At 39.7% G+C, this 24,203-nt stretch overlaps 1 long non-coding RNA gene and 1 pseudogene across 4 annotated transcripts in view; one reads left to right on the forward strand and one right to left on the reverse strand.

The window, feature by feature from the left end:
- LOC117070890 overlaps positions 1–24,203 on the forward strand; it is a 749,288-nt gene that overhangs the window by 408,690 nt on the left and 316,395 nt on the right. The gene's annotated exons all lie outside the window — the stretch shown is intronic.
- LOC117071953 lies at positions 2,297–2,382 on the reverse strand (annotated as a pseudogene).

A 24,203-nucleotide genomic window follows, 5' to 3' on the forward strand; every position in this document is an offset into this window, starting at 1 on the left:
GAGAAAAGGGAAACAGAGGTAAAGCCTGCTATTGCCCTTGCTTTCTGCCTGTAGACAATTTCTGGAAGATGGCAAAGGCAGGAAGATCCCAAGCAATGCAAAAGAAATGTTGCTAAGCTGAAAAGACAAATATTGAATTTGTGGGAGGCTGAGGCAGCCAGAATTTGTGGACAAATTATTGGAGAGTAACAATTTCTGCAGAGAAATATGCATAAAGGCCCCCTTAACTATGCATGGATGCAACAAAACTCCACAAAGCTGCACAAATAGTAACTGCTGAGGAAAAAAACTATGGGAACTGTAACCTGAACAACTCCTAGACTTTAAGCAAGGTTAAGAGATACTCAAATCCCTTCCAGCAGAGCCGAGAAACCCATTTAGCCTCAGGGAAGTCAGTAAAGAACCTAGAGAATCATGTGTTGATAGTTTTGCTTAATTAGCCCTAGAGTTAGGGCTACTTTGGACAACCCTAACAAAGCTTAAAAACAAGTTTTGAATGCATTAATGTGATTTACAAATAACTTAATTGCCTAACAAGAGAAATCTTAGCCCTCCTTAGAGAAAGATAATAATAAACCACTATTATAAAATTCATGATATTCAATAAAAATTCACTAGACAAGCAAAGAAACACCATATTATTACCTCAAAACAGAAGAAAATAAGAAGCAGAATGAGAAGTGACAGAAATAATGGAATTATAAGAGAATAATTTAAAATCAACTATTATAAATGTGATCAATATCTCCTAAAGGACAAGATAGTCATAATCATAATAAAGAAATCAGTAAGAATACTTCCCAGAAATAACAATACAATATCTGAAATAAAATTTTTCTTAATAGGATTAATAGTAGATTGATACTGCGGAAGAAAAGATCAGTAAAAATGAAGACACAGCAATTGAAACGAAATTGAAGCACAGGAAGGAAAAGAAGAAAAAATAGACTCAGGGACCTGTGGGACAATATCAAACAACCAACAATGCAAGATTGTTTTCTGAAAGGAGTTGGAAAAAAAAGGTGCATAAAATTTTTTTGAGTAAATGCTGAGGTCTGACCCGCAGACCCAGGCTGCGTGATGGATGAATAATGTACTCAAACACTGGTATTCAGTGGAAGAGCAGCTAGGGGGCCAGGCCACTCACAGAAAGAGTTGTAGCAGCCACATGCCCTGACTAGCTGGCCCTGTGGGCATTTATTCATTTATTTAATGACAACGGCTTTGAGTCAACACACTTGTGGATAGTTAACGTGGTCGCCCTCCCCAGAGAAAGCAGTCCTACAAATGATAGAAGTTGGTCTTGGGACCACATGAGTAAACAAGCTCTTTAGATAAACTCCCTTACATTCCTTTGTACCTACTCTAAGCTATTAGCTCACTGTAAGAGGATTAAGCTGTTTTCAGCCATAACTCTCTTCTGAGGCTGTTACAAAACCTTCCTGCCTTCAAAGGAAGTTTGCTTCTCCTCCCTATAATTTCCTCTGACAATTTTTCCCACCACCCTGACTGACATCTCCCCCTTTTCTGTTTTTAGCATCAGGTTTTGTTGGAGAATACAGATGTGTGCAGCAACAGGTCTGTCAGGCGTGGTGGTCACTGCCCGTATTCCAGCTTTGCATCCTAGAATTAGTAAATAACATAAGACAAACATGAGTATAATTAGCAACATTCTTTGCCAATCAAGGAGTGACCTGTAGTGTTACTTGGCAATCTAGTTTGATGTGTGCTGTTACTAAGGAACCCCATTACGGGTATGTTAATCCCTCTCAGTTAAGTAGTCACATTGTTAGAAGCTGGGAAGGGGGTGTTTGTCAAAGCAACAGGGCAGGAGAAAGGTGGATTTAAGAGATGAGCCCAATAGAGTGTAGCAGGTACTGCTGTAGGCAAAATGAGAGAATAAAAAGGAATAAATTGTTTGGAGTGAATGGTGTTTGTGTTTGAAGCAGGATTTGCTTTGCCTTCTGAATTGTCTTCTTCAACATTCTGTCTGGGGCCTGTGTCATCCACAGAAGCCACATTGTCTGGAGCTGCGAGTCCTGTAGGGTCATTTTCTTCATTTCTGGTACTGGGTTGGGTCCTAGCCATGTCATAATATGGTTTTGATGCGTCATGCTGGAATCCAAAGAGGACCTGAGGGGGTATGAACACAAGCATATCCTCTTCCCCATGTTAGCAAATCATTTGGACCACACCATTCATTACTGTTTACATCTTACCATAAAACTGCAGGTTTTATGTCTTGAGAGGTTTTAGCAAAGTGCTTTTCTACAGCTGATTGAAATTTATCATCTAAATTTAAAAAATTAAGCAGTGCTCTATACATTCAGAGAAACTTCTCTAGTAACAAACTATAGAAATGATCCCTGAAAGTATAGTCCTTGGGAAAGTTGAAATTGTTATAGTTAAGTTTCTCCAATTTCGGTGGAAAAATTGATGCAACTGGGTGGCTTGATCAAGCAGTGATGTCGTAACCTGAAGGTCTGCTTGATCGTTGCTGTAAGCCAAAGGGCCAGGCAGTGAGCTGTAGGCTCAAATATGTGTGATAAAAATAGGATGTGTATGTTGATCTAGCAATTGCTGAAGTCAGAGAAAAAGAGCATGGGGGGCTCCAGAGTAGACTGAATTAGTGCTGTCTCAAGGTTCTGCAATAAATAAACAGAGTAAGGCCAGGCGTGGTGGCTCACGCCTGTAATCCCAGCACTTTGGGAGGCTGAGTTGGGTGGATCATGAGGTCAGGAGTTCAAGACCAGCCTGGCCAAGATGGTGAAACCCAATCTCTACTAAAAATACAAAAACTAGCCAGGTGCAGTGGCAGCCGCCTGAAATCGCATCTACTTGGGAGGCTGAGGTAGGAAAATCGCTTGAACCTGGGTGGCAGAGGTTGCAATGAGCCAAGATTATGCCACTGCACTCCAGCCTGGGCAACAGAGTGAGACTATCTCAAAACAAACAAACAAACAAACAAACAAACAGAGTAAGCAGAGTCACTAACAATATTGATGGGCTGAGCAGAAAAAGTCTCCAAAGCCAATATTAAGGCTCCAACCTCAGCTCTTTGGGTGCTAGTAAACCCAGATCAAGTGAGGGAATTACATGGTCTTCACCAGACGGCCACTTTTCCATGTTTGCCCATGCATCAGTAACAGTGTTAAAGCATTAGGTATGGGGGAGATAACTACTTTTGTAGGCATAATTACAGGAGTACGAGATAAGAACTGAAGCAGTTTGTCAGCAGGGAGGGTATGTTCTAAATGGCCTGTGTCATCCGTGAGTGGTATCTGAAGATCTAAAGACTGGGGCAATACTGCTTCAAATTGCCTTTGCTCAAAGGAATTCTTATGACATCAAGGTCATAACCTAGCAACTGATTGCATCATCTGCAGCCTGAATAGATGACTTTACTAAGTAGCTGGATATAGGGAGAGAGTGTTTTAGTCCCAGTATGTGAGCAAAAAACCCATTCTAAAAAGTGCAGTCCTGGGGTCATCTGTCCTATTAACCCTGTAGGGGAATATTTAGTGGGAAAAATAAACAACTGGACAGAATATTGGGTGTCCATGCAATCCATGTGCCTTTGGGAAATAGTTTGCTCTACTTCTTCAATTTCCCTTTTTGCTGCAGCAGTCAAATACCTGGGAGAATCCAGGGCTATATTGCCCTTTAAGATAGAAAACAAGTTTTGCAACTTATCAGTAGATATGCCCAAGATGGGGCAAAGGCAGTTAATATTGCCCAATAATGTTTGATTATCATGTGAGGTATGTAAGTTGCTAGTATTTAATTTAACCTTTTGAGTTCTTACTGACTGGGAAGTTAGTATGTACCCAAGATATTTCCAAAGAGAACACATCTGTACTTTTTCAGATGCTATGATTAAACCCCTTAGGTATGTATTCTTTACAACAGAGGTATATACATTTACAAGTACTGGCTCCTTTGGGGCTGCTAATAAAATATCCATAAAATGAATAATCTTGCAATCAGGAATTTCTTTTCTACTGGGGGGCAAAGCTTGATTTGCATGATACTGACACATGGTAGGACTGTTTAGCATCCCATGAGGAAGCACTTTCCAATGAAATCAGCAAGTTGGCCTCTCATTATTGATAGCTGGTATTGTAAATGCAAATGTTTCTGTCCTGTTCTGCTAGGGAAATAGTATAAAAACAGTCTTTTAAGTCAATAATATAGATCATCTCAAGGAATCACTGCAGGGGAGGGAAGGGCCCGTTGAATGGGCCCCATAGGTTGCAAATTTGCATTAATAGCATGTAAGTTATGCAAAAGTCTCTATTTACCAGACTTTTTGGGAATGACAAAAATAAGCGAATTCCAAGGGCTGTTTGATGGTTCTATATGGCCAGCTTTTAATTGCTTCTCAACTAATTCATGGGCTCTTTAATTTGTCTTAACCCTTCAGAGATTACTGTTTTACTTAAGTTGGATATGGAGAGAGTCATATTAGGGGTAAGGGAGAAATAATAGTGGCCGTTATTAGAAAAGGGTTTTTTAAATTCTTAAGTTTTAGCAGAGAATTATAATCTGGGATGTCGCTTGTATACAAGGAACACATGAAATTTTGCCATGGGCTTCCCGTGGAGCTGGAGGGCAGCAGTGTGGTCCCTGGGCAGCAGATGCCCTTTATTAAGTTGAAGACATTTCCTTCTCTCCCTAGTTTGGTAAGAATTTTATTCCAAAAGAGCATTACATTTTGTCAAATTATTTGAAAATATACATTGAGATTCTTTTATGTTTTTCCCTTATTTTCTCTATTAGTATGAGCTGTGGTTGAGGATAATTGACCACAAAAGAACCAAAAAAGCTTTTCTGGATTCATGAGAATTTTCTGGGTCTTGATTATTGCTGATATCTGTAATCAAATTGTGAATTTAAAATGTGTGCATTTTCTTGTATGTTATACTTTTACATAGTTTATTTTAAAAATACATTTGGATTGCAGTCTTGTCACCTTATTGTGTTATAGCTTCCCCTGTTCTGCTGCCTAAAATTTGTGCATAGTGATCAGAGCTCTAGCTGCCATCATCTTATACCTTATCATCTGATATGAGGATGACAGCCATGGATGCAAGGAATCCTAGTCTCTAAGAGCTCTGAGAAACTAAGCTGCAATATCTAGTTCTGCACTGACTACTTCTAGATTTTTACCTGAGAGAAACATAAACCTCAAAAATGTTAGGCAGGAATCTAGACCCAACATGGCGGTATCACCCAGCATGGCAGGCCCTTTGTTAGGACGTCCCACCCTTCACTTCCTGCTAAGACTCGCAGTGCGCGAAAAAAGCCCGAGCCTGCCAAAGAACCCCCACTCTGCACAAGCTCCTGGACACGTTATCCCCAGAAATCAAAACCTACCTCAAGAAAGCCGATACCTACAAACCCCGCCTACCTCGCTGTACAAAAGGCCCCTGATACCCGCCCCGAGTGAGACTTCCTCAGCCCTCCCCCTAGAGGACCGGTGAACCTCGCCCGGGAGCCCAATAAAGGCTGCCTTTGTTCTCATCTGCCTCGTGTCTTCTTGCTCGGCTCCCTCATTTACATTACAAACAATATTAACCTACTGTTACTTTCTGGCAATCCTAATTTTAAATACTGAAATAACTGAGTGCAATATGGTACCATAAACAATTTGATGCAGAGGAGGTACCAGGAACATTTAATAAAGTTCATGATGAGTTATAACTAGTTGGATTTCAGTAAAAACACTGTTGGCAAGCGGTGGGGGTTAGGGGGCAGGGGGAGAGAGAGAGAGAGAAAGATTTGAAGTGGACCTTAGAAGTGAATATAATTTTAGTGCCAAATGTTGAGGAAACCAGCCCCACACCACCCAGCGGGTACCCTGAGTCCGGCAGAGACAAAAGAGACAGAATAAGCATTTAAAAGGCAGGTCCAGGGGACCAGAGTGTCAGAGGCTTGCTCAGGGCCCAAGCTCTTGGCCTCCACCCAATTTATTGGCTTACAAGCTCTTTGTTCTTAGGGCAGATGGAAGGGTGAGGAAGGGATGAGGAAAAGGATTAATCAGTGAAGGAGAACTTGTGAGTCATTTGATAAGATGTATAGCAGTGGCATTTTCTGTGAATTTCCTTGAGCAAAGTCATGTGTCTAAACTACTTAAGATCTTTAACTTATCGGGACTGAAACAGGTGGGAGCAGGTTTCAGGAGGAGCCAAGATATTTGATTATACTCCAGTGCTTCAAGGGAGTGTTATTCCCTGAGCAACCTGTGGAATGCGGCTGAGTGGTTATGCTCTCGGGGCATAAAGACATGAAGGCAATAAGGAGACTTTTCTCCTCAGAGGCTGCCCATGGCTTCCCATGGGTGTCTCACACAGGGGAGACCAACTCAACTGGCACCCCAGAAACTCTCTTTCCCACAACAAATGTGGTAGAAAAGCATTCAAGGAAAAAGACTGTCATTAAAATAGGTGCACAGATGATGAGAGGTAGAAGCATTCTAGAGGTAGAAGGTGATGTAGGGAACATGTATAGGAAAATAAAAGGACAAAGGGCTAAGCAGTTATGCTGGACTGTTCTGGAGAACCTGACTGGAGAGCTGGGATTCATTAAACTGTAAGAAGTCAAGAAAGGTTTCTGGGCAGTGAAGTAATAGGTAAAATTAACCCATGGCAGCCCAGAGAGAAGCAGCAGAATAAATTTAGGGAAAGCAGAAAGTATGCATAAGAAGCAAAACATTTAGGGCTGAGTGTGGTGGCTCAAGCCTGTAATCCCAGCACTTTGGGAGGCCAAGACGGGCGAATCACGAGGTCAGGAGTTTGAGACCATCCTGGCTAACATGGTGAAACCCCGTCTCTACTAAAAAATACAAAACCTAGCCCGGTGAGGTGACGGGTGTCTGTAGTCCAAGCTACTTGGGAGGCTGAGGCAGGAGAATGGCCTAAACCTGGGAGGTGGAGCTTGCAGTGAGCTGAGATCTGGCCACTGCACTCCAGCCTGGTCAACAGAGCGAGGCTCTGTCTCAAAAAAAAAAAAAAAAGAAGCAAAACATTTAGTTTAGCTAAAACCTGGGATGTGTTGAGAGGAGTTGGGTATGGAATAGAATAACAATTTTGAATTATTGGCTTGGTGTGAACTTATGTCTTTAAAAAGTATAAGTGATTATTTCTGACTTAAAATCAATTTGCCTATGGAATAATATAGAAGTTACATATTAGAATTAGTAAGGCAGTGTGGATGAAAATACAAGATTGGAGTCTATTAACATAGTATGGACAAGAGAAAATAAGAATCAGGATCATAAAAGAAGGTAGGAAAGTTTGTGTAGTAATGAAATCAGGACCTGGAGAATGATTACATGTGAGGGACCCTGGGTAAGAGATGAGTCAAGGCTGGCTTTGAGGGTGCAAGTCTGAGATAGTTACTCAACCAAGAATGATGCAACAGGGGTAGTGACTTTCAGGATATAATTCTTCCATCCAACCCTGGGTTGTGACACCCTTCTTTAGAGAAATTAAATTATTCTGCCTATGCTGATACATGGAAAGAAGAGGAGAAGTGTAAAATGCAGAAAATACTATGATAAATATGGGAGACACAGGGTTATTGGAGTTTCAAAAGGAGAATAGATTTTAAAATAGAGCAAATCTATGTTTGAAGAGATAATCACTAATAATTTTCAAAGCAATGAAAGATACCAAGCAACAAATTTAGGTAGCTTTACAAATATCAAGCAGGTAAAAATTATATAAAGAAAACGTCACATAAGTATATAATACAAAATAAAAACATTCAAAACAGAAGACAATTTAAGTCTAACAGCTGACTTATTAATAGAAAAGATGGGAGTCAGTAAGCAATGGGAGAATTTCCTCAAAGTGTTTAAAGAAAATAATCACCAACCTAGCATACACTTCTATCCCCACTGAATACATGCTTTAAGAAGAAAGGCAATATAACCTTGCCAGACAAACAAAACCTGAGATAATCTATCATTAGTGAAATAGCCCTAAAGGAAATAATAAAGGGTCTTCTTCAGGCAAAAGGAAAGGATACCAGATGGAAAAATAATAATGAAATAATTAATGAAGAAGAATATAAACAACAAAAATATGAGCCACTGCTTTTCCCACTGTGCAACTTTCCCTCTCTGTACTTTACTAGTCCATATAATCAGCTCCACTGGTAGCAGCATGCACATTAATTATCTCTGCTTGCTCTGTGATGTGCCAACCTTGGTGAACCCTTACTCTAAATAGGTATGTTTTCCAGACCGTTAGGAATATATCTTTTAAAATACTGAGATATTTTAATTGTAACCATTTGAAATTGACAGTTCCAAACGCATAGTATACATTTCTATTTTTCATAAAAAGATATGGTAATTGTTTATTTTGGCATTATTTTATAAGATAAAGATGGGCCCATGGATGGGTGTAGTGTGATGTTTCTCCCACATTAAGCACACTAACATTTTCATGTATTGAGTCACCTGTCACTTTAGTCAATAAGTCTACCTCTAATAGGCTCTCAAACTATAATTTGATATTTCTAACCTGCTGTGGAATCAGAAAACAAGTGATCAGGCTTAGTATCTGTTTGTTTATCAAACCTACAAATACTAGATGCAGTATGGATTTTTTGGAGGGAGAAAAATGGCAAGCTATTTCCAAATTTTTTATATAAATTAGGTTTAATCTTGATAACTATACTTTTAATACCCATTATTCTTGAACATGTATACAAAAATTATCAGTGAGACAGTCACTAGAATTAGAAAACACATTAGCAAAGAGAATTCAACATTATATTAAGAAAATAATACATTATAACCAAACAGGATTTATTCTAAGAATCCAATAATAATTCAATGGTATGGAATTCTTTAAGATAATTCAGCATATTAATAGATACAAAGAGGAGAAACATAATAATTTCCACAGATACTGACAAAGTGGCTGAAAGAATTCTCTAATCATGCTAAGGAAGTGTTAATGTGATTAGAGAATTCTTTCTACCACTTTGTCAACATCTGTGGAAAAAGCAGCAATAAGAAATGCTTCCTTAACATGATTAGTCCTCAACTCAACATCTCACCTGCTTAGTGGGGAAATACTGGAAACTTTCCACTAAAACCGAAAACAAGACAAGGATGGCCACTATCCACTACTATTCAACATAGTAATAGAGATATTTACCAATGTGATTTGGCAAAAGAAGGCAGAGAAATAAATTGAAAAATAAACAAAATTACTTCCATTTTCAGATCATATGATATCATACATGAACAATTCAAGAAAATGATAAAAAACTCAAGAAAAACAATTTAGTAAAGTAACAGAAAATGTAACCAACATAAAAAAATCACATTTACAAACAATAACCAGTTGGGAGGTATAATGGAAGGCAACCCCGTACTTACAACATCAATAAAAACAGAACATAGGAAAGACAAGCCTTCCTGAGGAAACCATGAAAACACACACCTGTGAAGGATGCAAGTAGACTTGAACAAATTTTTCATTTTAATAATTCTAAATTTATTTTAAAAACTTTAGATATTTAAACATATTTAAAACATTTAATTATAATCACTAATTGAATATTAAATAAAATATTTATATATAATAATTTTAGTAGTTTTAAATTTACTACAACACCTCTATACTTAAAATAATGTCACTGGCACATGAAAGACAGACCAAATAGAACGAAATTAAATGTCCCTAAATAGTCCCAGGAATACGTGGAAATTTAGCATAACTATAAATTATATGTAATGAGTTTCTCTGGGTTTCTAAAATGATTCTAAAACAATTTAATGTGCATAAGAAGACTGAACAAAAGAATGAGTTCTTTCTGTGGGAAAAGAAAGTTAAAAATGTAGAATCTCTGTAGAAAAGGAAAAACTCTGTAGTGTTTGATTGAATTATAGAAAATACAGACACACAGATATAGATAGATTAGATGTGACGGTAGATGTAGTTATTTCCCAGCTCTGTCAACTGCAAGGGACTTAAGGTAGTGATATCCGATAGAAAGAAGCATAGCTAGTATTTAGGTCCTGACATCTAAACACTATTTCATTTTTTTCTAAAAGGAACTAATGATTCTTGGAGAAATGCTAATTCTAGGATTAGAGCAGGAAAAGCTGGCGGTATTTTTGACCACAAAGTTTTGGTGTTGTGCCACAAATTAAAGGAGTGCTCAAAATCTGATGGGGCTATGTCAAAATGACACAGTAATCTGCTCAAAAGAGCTTTTCACTGACCAAATTTAGAGAATTTTGAGCACAAAAGTGAAATATTTCAGTAATATAACATATTGAAAAAAAGGTGAATTCATAAGTTGATACTTATCCAATAAATAAGAACAAATGTACAAATGAATCAGTGGATATAAGAGATGGGAAATAAAACCCTTATTTACAGAACAGTGCCAACTAATAATGTGTAAGATATGATAGAATATGAAAATCTTCATTTTCCAATTATTATAGTCATAATTGATTATGTAAAGAATCATCCATGGAAGCTAAAATCATTGGTTAAAATATTGTCAAGAAACAGGATATCCACTCAGTCTCAGATTATCAGTTATCAGTTACATAGCAGGAAAGACAACTTTATAAGGAAATTTTTTTTGTTTTTATTTTTAGTTCCAGGGCATATGTGCGGATGTGCAGATTTGTTACATAGGTAAACGTATGCCATGATGGTTTGCTGCACCAATCAACCCATCACCTAGGTATTATGCCCAGCATGCATTAGCTATTTTTCCTAATGTTCTCCCTCCCTGACCTCACCTCACCCTGACAGGTCCCAGTGTGTGTTGCTCCTCTCCCTGTGTCCATGTGTTCTCATCGTTCAGCTCCTACTTATAAGTGAGAACATGTGGTGTTTGGTTTTCTGTTCCTGCGTTAGTTTGCTGAGGATAATGGCTTCCAGCTTCATCAATGTCCCTGCAAAGGACATGATCTTATTCCTTTTTATGGCTGCATAGTATTCCGTGGCATATATGTACCACATTTCCTTTATCTAGTCTATTGCTGATGGGCATTTGGGTTGATGCCATGTCTTTGCTATTGTGAATAGTGCTGCAGTGAACATACATGTGCATGTATGTTCAGAATGATTTATATTCCTTTGGGTACATATCCAGTATGGGATTCTGGGTCAAATGGTATTTCTGGTTTTAGATCTTTGAGGAATCACCACAGTGTCCTCCACAATAGTTGAACTAATTTACATTCCCGTCAACAGTGTAAAAGCATTCCTAATTCTCCACAACCTTGCCAGCATCTGTTGTTTCTTGACTTTTTGATACTGGCCATTGTGACTGGCATGAGATGGTATCTCATTGTGGTTCTGGTTTGTATTTCTCTAATGATCAGTGATGTTGAGCTTTTTTTCATGTTTGTTGTCTGCATAAATGTCTGCTTTCAAGAAATGTCTGTTTGTGTCATTTGCCCACTTTTTAATGTTTTTTTCTTGTAAATTTGTTTGAGTTCCTTGAAGATTCTGTGTATTAGACCTTTGTTGGATGGACAGATTGTAAAAATTTTCTCCCCACTCTGTAGGTTGCCTGTCCACTCTGATCAGCTTTTTTTTTTTTTTTTTTTTTCTGTGCAGAAGCTCTTTAGTTTAATTAGATCTTATTTGTCAATTTTTGCTTTTGTTGCAATTGCTTTTAGCAATTTCATCATGAAATCTTTGCCTGTACCAATGCCCTGAATGGTATTGCCTAGATTTTCTTCTAGGGTTTTTATAGTTTTGGATTTTACATTTCAGCCTTTAATCCACCTTGAGTTAATTTTTGTATGAAGTGTGAGGAAGGGGTCCAGTTTCAATTTTCTGCAAATGAATAGCCAGTTCTCCCAGCACCATTTATTAAATAGGGAATCTTTCCCCATTGCTTTTCTCTGGTTTGTCAAAAATCAGATGGTTGTAGATGTGCAATCTTATTTTTGAGTTCTCTATTCTGTTCCATTGATCTGTGTGTCTGTTTTTGTACCAGCACCATGCTGTTTTTGTTATTGTAGCCTTATAACAAAAAGTCTGGTAGTGTAATGCCTCCAGTTTTAGTCTTTTTGCTTAAGATTGTCTTTGTTATATGGGCTCTTTTTTGGTTCCATATGAGTTTTAAAACATTGGTTTTTTTCTAATTCTGTGAAGAATGCCAATGGTACTTTAATGGTAATAGCATTGAATCTATAAATTACTTTTGGCAATATGGCTATTTTCATGATATTAATTATTCCTATTTATGAGCATGGAATATTTTTCCATTTGTGTGTGTCCTCTCTGGTTTCCTTGAGCAGTGGTTTATAGTTTTCCTTGAAGAGGTCAGGTTGATCACTACCCTTGTTAGCTGTGTTCCTAGGTATTTTATTCTTTTTATAGCAATTGTGAATGAGAGTTCATTCATCATTTGGCTCTCTGCTTGCCTCTTGTTGGTGTATAGGAATGCTTGTTACTTCTGCACATTAATTTTGTATCCTGAGACTTTGCTGAAATTGCTTATAAGTTTAAGAAGCTTTTGTGCTGAGACAAAGGGGTTTTCTAGATAAGGGATCATGTTATCTGCAAACAAAAATAATGTGACTTTTCCCCTTCCTATTTGAATTCCGTTTACTTCTTTCTCTTGCCTGATTGCCCTGGCCAGAACTTCCAATACTGTGTTGAATAGGAGTGGTGAGAGAGGGCATTCTTGTCTTGTGCCAGTTTTCAAGGAGAATGCTTCCAGCTTTCTCCCATTCAATATGATATTGGCTGTGAGTTTGTCATAAATGGATATTATTTCAGGTATGTTCCTTCAATACCTAGTTTATTGAGAGTTTTTAACATGAAGGAATGCTGAATTTTATTGAAGGCCTTTTCTGCATCTATTGAGATAATCATGTGGTTTTTGTCTTTAGATTTGTTAATGTGATGCATTATGTTTATTGATTTGCATATGTTTTCTCCTTCACTGATGAAACTTAATTTGGCTGGATATGAAATTCTGGGTTGAAAATTCTTTTCTTTAAGAACGTTGAATATTGCCCCCCACTCTCTTCTGGCTTGTAGAGTTTCTGCCGAGAGATCTGCTGTTAGTCTGATGGGCTTCCCTTTGTGGGTAACCCGACCTTTCTCTCTGGCTGCCCTTAAGATTTTTTCCTTCATTTCAACTTTGGTGAATCTGGCAATTATGTGTCTTGGAGTTGCTCTTCTGGAGGAGTATCTTTGTGGCGTTCTCTGTATTTCCTGAATTTGAATGTTGGCCTGCCCTACTAGGTTGGGGAAGTTCTCCTGGATGATATCCTGAAGAGTGTTTTCCAACTTGGTTCCATTTTCCCCCTCACTTTCAGGCACCCCAATCAGACGTAGATTTGGTCTTTTTACATAATCCCATACTTCTTGCAGGCTTTGTTCATTTCTTTTTCTTCTTTTTTCTTTTGGTTTCTCTTCTCGCTTCATTTCATTCATTTGATCCTCAATCGCTGATACTCTTTCTTCCAGTTGATCGAGTCGGTTACTGAAGCTTGTGCATTTGTCACGTATTTCTCGTGTCATGGTTTTCATCTCTGTCATTTCGTTTATGATCTTCTCTGCATTAATTAGTCTAGCTGTCAATTCTTACACTCTTTTTTCAAGATTTTTAGTTTCTTTGCGCTGGGTACGTAATTCCTCCTTTAGCTCTGAGAAGTTTGATGGACTGAAGCCTTCTTCTCTCATCTCGTCAAAGTCATTCTCTGACCAGCTTTGATCCGTTGCTGGCGATGGGCTGCGCTCCTTTGCAGGAGGACATGCGCTCTTATTTTTTGAATTTCCAGCTTTTCTGCCCTGCTTCTTCCCCATCTTTGTGGTTTTATCTGTCTCTGGTCTTTGATGACGGTGACGTACTGATGGGGTTTTGGTGTAGGTGTCCTTCCTGTTTGATAGTTTTCCGTCTGACAGTCAGAAGGACTGTCTGTTGGTCTGTTGGAGATTGCTTGAGGTCCACTCCAGACCCTGTTTGCCTGGGTATCAGCAGCAGAGGTTGCCGAAGATAGAATATTGCTGAGCAGCGAGTGTACCTGTCTGATTCTTCCTTTGGAAGTTTCCTCTCAGGGATGACTCCACCCTGTGAGGTGTGGGGTGTCAGACTGCCCCTAGTGGGGGATGTCTCCCAGCTAGGCTACTCAGGGGTCAGGGACCCACCTGAGCAGGCAGTCTGTCCGTTCTCGGATCTCAACCTCCACGTTGGGAGATCCACGGCTCTCTCCAAAGCTGTCAGACAGAGTCGTTCGCGTCTGCACCGGCCCCCGCTGTTTCCCCTATTGGACTTCAGCTGTGAGCTGTCCCCAGAGGTGGAGTCTACAGAGACAGGCAGGCTTCCTTGAGCTGCTGTGAGCTCCACCCAGATCGAGCTTCCCAGCGGCTTTGTTTACCTACTTAAGCCTCAGCAATGGCGGGCGCCCCTCCCTCAGCCTCGCTGCTGCCTTGCGGATAGATCGCCTCAGACTGCTGAGTTAGCAGTGAGGGAGGCTCCGTGGGCGTGGGACCCTCCCGGCCAGGTGTGGGATATATTCTCCTGGTGTGCCTGATTGCTGAAAGCGCAGTATTGGGGTGGGAGTTACCCGATTTTCCAGGTGTTGTGTGTCTCAGTTCCCCTGGCTAGGAAAACGGATTCCCTTCCCTCTTGCGCTTGCAGGTGAGGCGATGCCTCGCCCTGCTTCAGCTCACACTGGTCAGGCTGCAGCAGCTGACCAGCACCGATTTTCCGGCACTCCCTAGTGAGATGACCCCAGTACCTCAGTTGAAAATGCAGAAATCAATCACGGGTCTTCTGTGTCCCTCGCGCTGGGAGTTGGAGACTGGAGCTGTTCCTATCTGATTTGCATATGTTGAACTAGCCTTGCATCCCAGGAATGAAGCCAACTTAATTATGGTGGATAAGCTTTTTGATGTGCTGCTGGATTCAGTTTGTCAGTATTGAGAATTTGAATTTTTGCATTGATGTTCATCAGTGATATAGGCCTGAAGTTTTCTTTTTTGTTGTATCTCTGCCAGGTTTTGGTATCAGGATGATGCCAGCCTCACAGAATGAGTTAGGGAGGAGTCCCTCCTTTTCAAGTGTCTGTGATAGTTTCAGAAGAAATGGTATCAGCCCCTCTTTGTATTTCTGGTAGAGTTCAGCTATAAATCCATCTGGTCCTGGGCTTTTTTTGGTTGGTAGGCTGTTTATTACTGCCACAATTTCAGAACTTGTTTTTGATCTATTTAGGGATTCAACTTCTTCCTGGTTCAGTCTTGGGAGGGTGAATAAATTCCTGGACAGGAATTTATCCATTTCTACTAGACTTTCTAATTTATTTGCATAGAGCTGTGTATAGTATTCTCTGATGGTTGCATTTCTGTGAGGTCAGTGGTGATAGCCCCTTTATCATTTTTATAGCATTTGTTTGATTCTTCTCTCTTCTTTATTAGTCTAGCTAGTGGTCTATTTTATTTTTTCATTGATTCATTGATTTTTTGAAGGGTTTTTCATGTGTCTGTCTCCTTCAGTTCCACTCTGATCTTGGTTATTTCTTGTCTTCTGCTAGCTTTGGGGTTTGTTTGCTATTGGTTCTCTAATTTAGTCATGATGCCGTGTGTGTCAATTTGAGATCTTTCTAGTTTTTTCATGTTAACATTGCTTTAGCTGTGTCCCAGGGATTCTGGTACATTGTCTCTTTGTTTTCATTGGTTTCAAATAACTTCTAGATTTCTGCCTTGATTTCATTATTTAACCGGGAGTCATTTAGGAGCAGGTTGTTCAATTTCCATGTAATTGTATGGTTTTGAGTCCTAATTTGATTGTGCTGTGGTCTGAGAGACTGTTATTATTTCAGTTATTTTTCATTTGCTGAGGAGTGATTTATTTCCAATTATGTGATCAATTTTAGAGTAAGTGCCTTGTGGTGCCAAGAAAAATGTATATTTGATTGTTTTGGGGTGGAAAGATCTGTAGGTATCCATTAGATCCACTTGATCCAGAGCTGAGTTCAAGTCTTGGATATCTTTGTTATATTTTCTGTCTCGATGATCTAATATCGACAGTGGGGTATTAAAGTCTCCCAGTATTATTGTGTGGGAGTCTAAGTCTTTTGTGGGTCCCTAGGGACTTGTTTTATGAATCTGGGTGCTCCTGTCTTGAGTGCATATATATTAAGGACAGTTAGCTCTTCTTGTTGAATTGACCCTTTTGCCAATATGTAATATCTTTGCCTTTTTTGATCTTTGTTGGTTTTAAGTCTATCTTGTAAGAAACTAAAATTGCACCTCCTGCTTTTTTCTGTTTATCATTTGCTTGGTAAACTTTCCTCCATCCTTTTAAGTCTATGTGTATCTTTGCATGTGAGATGGGTCTCCTGAATACAGCACAATGATGGATTTTGACTCTTTATCCAGTTTGCCACTCTATGTCTTTTAACTGGGGCATTTAGTTCATTTACATTAAGGTTAACATTGTTATGTGTAAATTTGATCTTGACATTGTGATACTAGTCGGGTATTTTACAGACTTGTTTATGTATTTGCGCCATAGTGTTATTGATCTGTGTATTTCAGTGTGTTTTTTGCAGTGGCTGGTAACAGTTTTTCCTTTCCCTATTCGGTGCTTCATTCAGGAGCTCTTGCAAGGCAGGTCTGGTGGTGATGAATTCCCTCAGCATTTGCTTGTCTGAAAAAAAATTTTATTTCTCTTTCACTTATGAAATTTAGTTTGGCTAGATATGAAATTCTAGGTTGGAAATTCTTTAAGACTGTTGAAAATTAGCCCCCAATCTCTTCTGGCTTGTAAGGTTTCTGCTGAGAGATCTGTTGTTTTTCTGATAGGCTTTCCTTTTTAGGTGACCTGGCCCTTTTCTCTGGCTGTCCCACACATTTTTTCCCCTCATTTTGACTTTGGAGAATCTGACAGTTATGTGTCTAGGAGTTGATCTTCTCATGGAGTATCTTACTGGCGTTATCTGAATTTCTTCAATTTGAATGTTGGCCTGTCTTGCTAGGTTGGGGAAGTTCTCCCGGATGATATCCCAAAGCTTGTTTTCCAACTTGATTCTATTCTCCCAATCTTTTTCAGGTACCCCTATCGGTCTTAGGTTCGGTTTTTTAACAGAGTCCCATAGTTCTTAGAGGTTTTGTTTGTTCCTTTTCATTCTTTTTTTCTCTAATCTTGTCTGCCTGTCTTATTTCATCAAGATTGTCTTCAAGCTCTGATATCCTTTCTTCTGCTTGGTCTATTTGGCTATTGATACCTGTGTTTGCATTATGAAATTCTCATGCTGTGTTTTTCCACTCCATTAGATCATTTATTTTCCTCTCTACACTGATAATTCTGGTTAATAGCTCCTGTAATGTTTTATCATGGTTCTTAGCTTCTTGGTAGCGAGTTAGAACATAATCCTTTAGTTCAGCAAAGTTCGTTATTACCCAGTTCTGTGCCCTTGCTAGAGATGTGATGTTTTGGAGGAGAGGAGGCACTCTGGCTTTTTGAGTTTTCAGCATTTTTGTGTTTTTGCATTGATTCTTCCTCATCTTCATGGGTTTATATCTACCTTTGATCTTTGAGGCTACTGACTTTTGGATGGGGTTTTCGTGGTGTCTTTTTTGTGGATATCGTTGCTTTCTATTTTTATTTTAGCAGCCAGGTCCCTCTTCTGTAGGGCTGCTGTGGTTTGCTTGGGGTCCACTCCAGCCCCTATTCACCTGGGTCTCTCATCCCTGGAGATATCACCAGTGGAGGCTGCAGACCAGCAAAGATGGCAGCCTGCCCCTTTCTCTGGGAGCTCTGTCCCAGAGGTGCACTGGCCTGTTGCCGGCCGGAATGTTCCTGTATGAGGTGTCTGGAGACTCCTGTCAGGAGGTCTCACTCAGTCAGGGGCAGCAGGGTCAAAGACCTGCTTAAATAAGCAGTCTGTCTGCCCCTCGGGAGGGCAGGTGTGCTGTGCTGGGGGAATGCCCCTTGTCTGGGCTGCCCTGACTCTCCAGAGGAGCAGGCAGAAAAGACTAAGATCACTGATCCAGGATACTGCAGCCACTCCTTCTCCTAGGAGCTCCTCTGCTGGTTATCAGTGTTCTGTCTATAAACTCCTGGCTGGAGATGCTGAGATTCCCACAGGGAGGCCCCACCCAGTGAGGAGGACTGGATCCAGGTCCTGCCCCATCTGGCTGGGGCTGGTGGCAAGGAAAAGTGGCGACTGGAGCTGCAGTAACAGTGGTCGCCTATCCCCTGGGGAACTTGGTCTTCTTAGGCAGTTTCTAGCCCACTACGCTGACAGACAGTGATGCCAAGCCAATGGTTTTTAGCTTGTGGAGTTCCATGGGAACAATGCCACTTGTCTCCCTGGCTTCAGTCCCCTCCCCACAAGAATGGATGGATCTCTTGCCTCATGGGAGTTCCCTCATGGAAGTTCCCAGAGCCAGAGTATGCAGATACTCCTGTGTCAGTGCCTGCTCAAAGTGGCTGCCCACAGGAACAGCCCACTGGAGCAGCTGCCATGATTCTCCACAGCCTTATGCTTTGAAACCAAGACTCTGGTAGCATGGGCTCAAGAGGGGACCTCCCAATCCACAGGTTGCAAGGATCCCTTGGAAAGCCCTGGTTTTCAGAGAGGGGAAGCACAATCCCTCACCATCTCCCTTGGCTGGGGGAGAGAGTTGCCTTTGCTGCATGCAGCCCCCAAGTGGGGTCTTGCTCTCTCTCTGTGGGTCATGCCAACCACCTAGTCAGTTCCTATAAAAGAACTTTGGTTTCAATTGAAGATGCAGAGTTCACTCAGTTTTGCCCTTCTTTGTGGGAGCTACAGAGTGGAGCTGCCTCTATTCAGCCATCTTGGTTCCACCCCAAGAAGAAATTTCAAGTCTACCAACTTGCCAAACGTTTCAACTTAATATTGTTTGCCTTATTTTAGAAATGGCTGAGACTACCTCATCATCTGTATAACATTTCCTCCAAATGTATTTATTTTAAATCTAGTCATGAGGAAACCAAATAAATTCAAAATGTGGGATATTCTGAAAAACAACTGGCCTGGACTCTTTGAAGCAAGAGAGATTGATCTACGTGAAAAGTGTATGGTTGTCTATTGAACTATTCTTGAAACTTTGCTCCTAGTGAGGGAGCATGACACAGAATAAATTCTCAAAAGAAAAAAGCATCAATGGGCTGTGAGTAGAATGCCTAATATACATTCATGTACATCATATGTATGTTTCAGGTATGCTTAACCCCACATCACCCTCATTTTTAGGAGTGCTTACTTTCTGATTTTCACTTGAGTTTCACATAGGAAATGTGTTGGACTGCTAAGTGAGAGTCTCTAACATGAGTTATAGAAATAGCCACGAAGAAAAATATAAGCATATATAAAATAACTATATCATGAGTTGCATAGCAAAACAAGATTGTGAAGTGTCCTTTATAATCTTGTATTATTACAAAATATCAATTGTAAAGAATATTCTCCTTGTTGTGGCCATCCAGCATCTTATGAACAACATTGCTATTAATGGAGAAATTCCCACCTTGTATATTCCTTCTCTCCAAGAAGAGCCAGACTCTCCCCGCCACCCCGATTCCCTTCTAGGTGCAGCACAAGGGATGTAGTAAATTGAGTCTACCAATTGGATACATTCATGAAAGTCTTTTGCAATTGATTCATGTGAAAAGAGAGTATGCAGAGTCCGTCTTTTAGTAAGCAAGGCAGAAGAGGTACCAGCCTTTTGATGCAAAGAATGAAAAACTTTGTGACTTGTAGTCACCAGCATCTTCACTGCAATCTGGAAGGTCTGCGCTGCAGCAGCCCTTGATGTGTGGTTTGGGTACCATTCCCAGTTGTGTAGCCCCTACTTTGGTTCTCTGGCTCTCTAAGAAAACTGGTGAGCATCCTAATCTCCTTTGGCAAAGTTCTTTTCTGTTTGTTTAAACTAACTAGAGCAAATTCTGGTTTTGCTAATGAGAACCCTGTCAGGTATGACACTGACTGACTTCTAGATTTACCATTATCCATGGAATCTTAGGATATTCTGTTAGAAAAGTATTACTCCATTGGATACCCTTCCACCGTTTTTACATCTGCATGTTCAATCTTACACACAAATAATTATATATTATGAACAGTGATGACAGAACTTGTTATTAAACATAAAAATATGAGAACTATTGTAACGTTTACAAGGTCGTAACTTCATTTTTAGAGATGGGCCAACCTGGTGGTTCTTGGATTATGAAAACATTTCCAAATGCCTTTCAGTGATCTTTTAGTTTGTCAAAATCTCCATCACATCTGGCGACTTTGAGATATTTAATCCATGTTGCTAATTTGCATTGAGTCAACTCATTCCAGCAAATCTCCAGGATGATAAAAGAGTGCTCAAGAAGGTAAATAATCTGTTAATGGATTTTTTTACTGGTCGTATATTCTTGACTAGAGTACTTCCAGCCTGGGAGAGTTGGAAATAAGTTCAGAACTTGGCTCAATTATATGTGAATTTCATTTGAAACTGAATTATGGCACTATACCCTATGCTACTTGTTTCCTTGGTAGTCTACCCATTCTTCATTTTGTGTGTAGCTGAAATGCAATCTGGATGCACTGGTGGCACTGATAATGAGTTGGATTCATTTTTCCTGGTTTAAAGTTTACATGACAGGAAACTATCAGTGATTTAGGTCCATAGTGATAGATTACAAAATAATTTTTGCCACCCCATCAACTCCATTTGCTTTGGATTGAAGCTGAGGGACACAGTTATTGATGAGGCCATAGCAAAAAGAGTGTTAAGATTTTTGTAGTTCTTGGCTAAACACTCCAGCTTCCCGCTACCAACTATCACCAACCAATCTGTCCCAATTAAACTCCATTGAATTAAGTTTCTTAATCCAATAGGCAAATTTGCAACTCACTGTCAGTATTGTGTTTCTGTTGCATTAAATTCAGTGTCCATATTAGTATATGTCTATTCCGGGAGGCTGTGTGCCCTCTCCCCAGTAGTTTCTATTCTTGGAAGAGATGTCAGAATGACTGGAGATGAGATCATAACTTGGGGCACAAGTTAACCTCCTTAAAATTTTTTTAGCAACTTTATTCATCATTATCGACAAAAATGTATTGGATCCTAGTGTGCCGATGGGACTGGGCTAGCTACTCTAGTGGATGTCATATACCATTCTCACCTTCTTCAGTATGCGCCAACCATATTGATGGTCTTTCAGTTCCACATCTCTGCAAGGTATTTCTTACCTAAAACACACATAGACACTGTTCACTCTGCCTCTGAACATGTCCCCTCCTTGTTTATTTCCACAAATAAGACACCTGTTATTCCCAGCTGACTCTTCCTTATCCTTAAGGTCTCGAATTAAATGTACCTTCTTCAGAGAGGTCGTCTCTCATCACCAAATGTAAGTTCTCCTTCCTGGCACCCACTGCCTTTATTGTACATCATAATCTCTGATTATTCATTTAATTGTTTCCTTGTTTAATTTCTCTCTCCCACAAAACTATAAGCTTCACAAGGGCAAGGACCAAGTCTGTTCTGTTAACCACCGTGCAACCAGGGTTTCTAGCACATGGTCTGGTACGTGGTTGACACTCCACATATTCCATTGAGAGGTAGTTTCCTGTTCTCATTTTAATCTGATGGAAAATGTATTTAATTAAACATGTAAGTAGGTTAATAGACAGTATGTTTCTGTAATTCAATAAAGAAATACACAGCTATCATTCCCTATCAGTAGTTCCTTCTGCAAATTAGTCTAAACAGAGATTTCCTGGCATTCTCTTCAGACATTGCTGTGAACTTGGGCCAAATAAAGGTCATAAAACTATATCCCACTCAATTCATTTGTGCTTATATTCAGTCCAAAATCAGAGGAACAGAAGTGGCTTTTCATCGTTGGGAAATGAAAAAATGCAATGAGTAACCCATTGTTTTGATACCATTTTATATTAATCATCTAAATGCTTCATTTCTCTCATCCTTGCTGTTAACTGTTCTTACCAGAAGTGAATAAGCTTCCAACATTTCTGTATATGAGCTAAGAGAGAGGGAAAAAAAGACTAGGCATGATTTCAAATTGTTCCAGTCATCTGTCCTGTTTGGGTGACTTGCATTCCTTCAGTCTACTAGTAAAATGCTAAGCATGCCTGACTGAGTGAAAATGAAAGACAAGCCTTCAAATTCCATGTTACTGAAAAGTGTTGAAACCAGTTTTAATGAAACATGGGAAAACAAGGGGAAGTCTGAAATGTCATAGAATTAGAGACTTCATGTCTTCCCTATTGATTCCTTGATGTCATCTCCTAATGAAGGAACCTTTTCTCCAATGACTTTTAATTAGTATTGTTTATGTTCCAAACTTTCTACTCGTCTGTGAAAGTTGAGCAGCTACCTGGGGTGCTATGAAAGACCAAGCACATTGGAGGCCCTTCAGATATCCACAGCACAGTAGACACTGGAAACACAAGGAGGGAAGGGCACATAGATGACCCATAACCCATTCACCAAAACGCAGTATGGATAAGAGACAGGAGAAGGGACAGGGATATCTGTTTCTGTCTTCGCTGTCAACAAAGCTTCAGAATTGGCCCTCCATCATCTAAATAGTCTTTCATTTTTCACACCATAGTCAACCTCTCTCATGACCTAAAATGTCTCTGCCCCATGCAATACAATCTATTTAGAGAACTCAATGCCCTAGGATTTCCCACTGTAATCACAAAAAGAACAGCAATGGCTCCTGCCCTTGGGGAGCTCATTGTCCTGGAATTGGGGGTGAAAATGGGGGTTGCTAAGGGGACCTGTAATGTATTAAGTTCCATAATAAAAGTATATCAATATTCTGTGAGAATATAGAGGAGAAGAGATTCCACGTGGAGTTTTGGGAATAGTGGGAAACCTTCTAGAATGCAAGTTCCCCAAAGCCAGTCATGGGCCAACCTTGTAGGCTTTTTTTTTTTGTGGGTATCAGTCTCAGACCTGCTACATTAACTTGTTTCCGCATACCTATTCATTTATTTGTGTATATACGTAGTCATAAAATTAGGAGAATAGCCATTGAATTTGTATTATAGTTTCAATTTATGTTAAAGAATACTGGATCTTCCCTATAATATATAAAATAAATTTAATACCTATTTTTAGTGGTAGGCTGGAGCTATTCTGTAACTGCATGTTAAAGCCAATTATTAAATCTCCAGGAATTTTGTGAGCTACTCACTTGAAATCACCTATAACAGGAATATTCACACCAAAGAATTTGGTATGTTCTACAGATCAGGACTTCCCCATCTCCATGAAGAGCTGGTTATTAAACATTGATCAGCACACCTTTGCCTATTTACATGTTCCAAAGGAAAGGGTGAGAAAGTAAAAAGCATAAACTTTCACACCTAATAAATAAAATCCCTATTCAGATTTATGAGTTAATTTAAATTTATTTAATAAATGTGAAATGCAGAAGTTCTGCAGCTAAATTTACTGACTTTATGGAGCTTGCAATCTAGTGGTAAAGACAGATAATAAACAAAAACATAATGGAGCAAAATACTCTCATCTTAGTCTGTAATTTCCTTCACTACCATTGAAGACTCAGAAGGACAAGTAGTGTTTTTTCTTCTCCTACTCTGAGAAGCTTTATCTGCACTTGGGCTCTCCAATCTTTAATAAATACAGTGATGCAAAGTTTCCTGAAGCCAATCCCCCACCTCCAACAAATAAATGAATAGGCTTTTGTTTGGCAAGTAAAGGACAAATGACAGAGGCTGCTACTGAGAGGAGAGAGGGAGTACTGGCCTTCCCAGAGGAAAAAGGGCTGGTATGTATGTTCGATCTGGGGGAGCTGTGTACTTCAGGGGAGTTGATAGGAAGGTGGCCATCAGCTATAGCATGAGAGGATTGGTACATTCTTCCTGTTCCTATGGTGTACATAGGAAGTGCTTTGAGGGATGACAGGGGTTCCAAAGGAATGGCACATGGAAGCCAGGAGGGCAACACCAGGAGGCGCAGCTTTCAGAGCACAACTAAAGATGCTCAGACAGCAGGAGGCAGTGACATTGGCAGGGTTCTTACAGTGTTCTGGATACTGTTGTAATCCTTGTGTATGCTTTAATACTGTTAATCCACACAACAGTCTTGTGAGAGGGGTATTGTTTTATACAAGAGGAAACTGAGGCACAGAGAGGCTGGAGAATTTTCCCACACAGCTAGAAAGTGTCGATT

Source organism: Trachypithecus francoisi, unplaced genomic scaffold (assembly GCF_009764315.1).
Source record: "Trachypithecus francoisi isolate TF-2019V2 unplaced genomic scaffold, Tfra_2.0 Lachesis_group3, whole genome shotgun sequence".
NCBI classification, from domain to species: Eukaryota; Metazoa; Chordata; class Mammalia; order Primates; family Cercopithecidae; genus Trachypithecus; species Trachypithecus francoisi.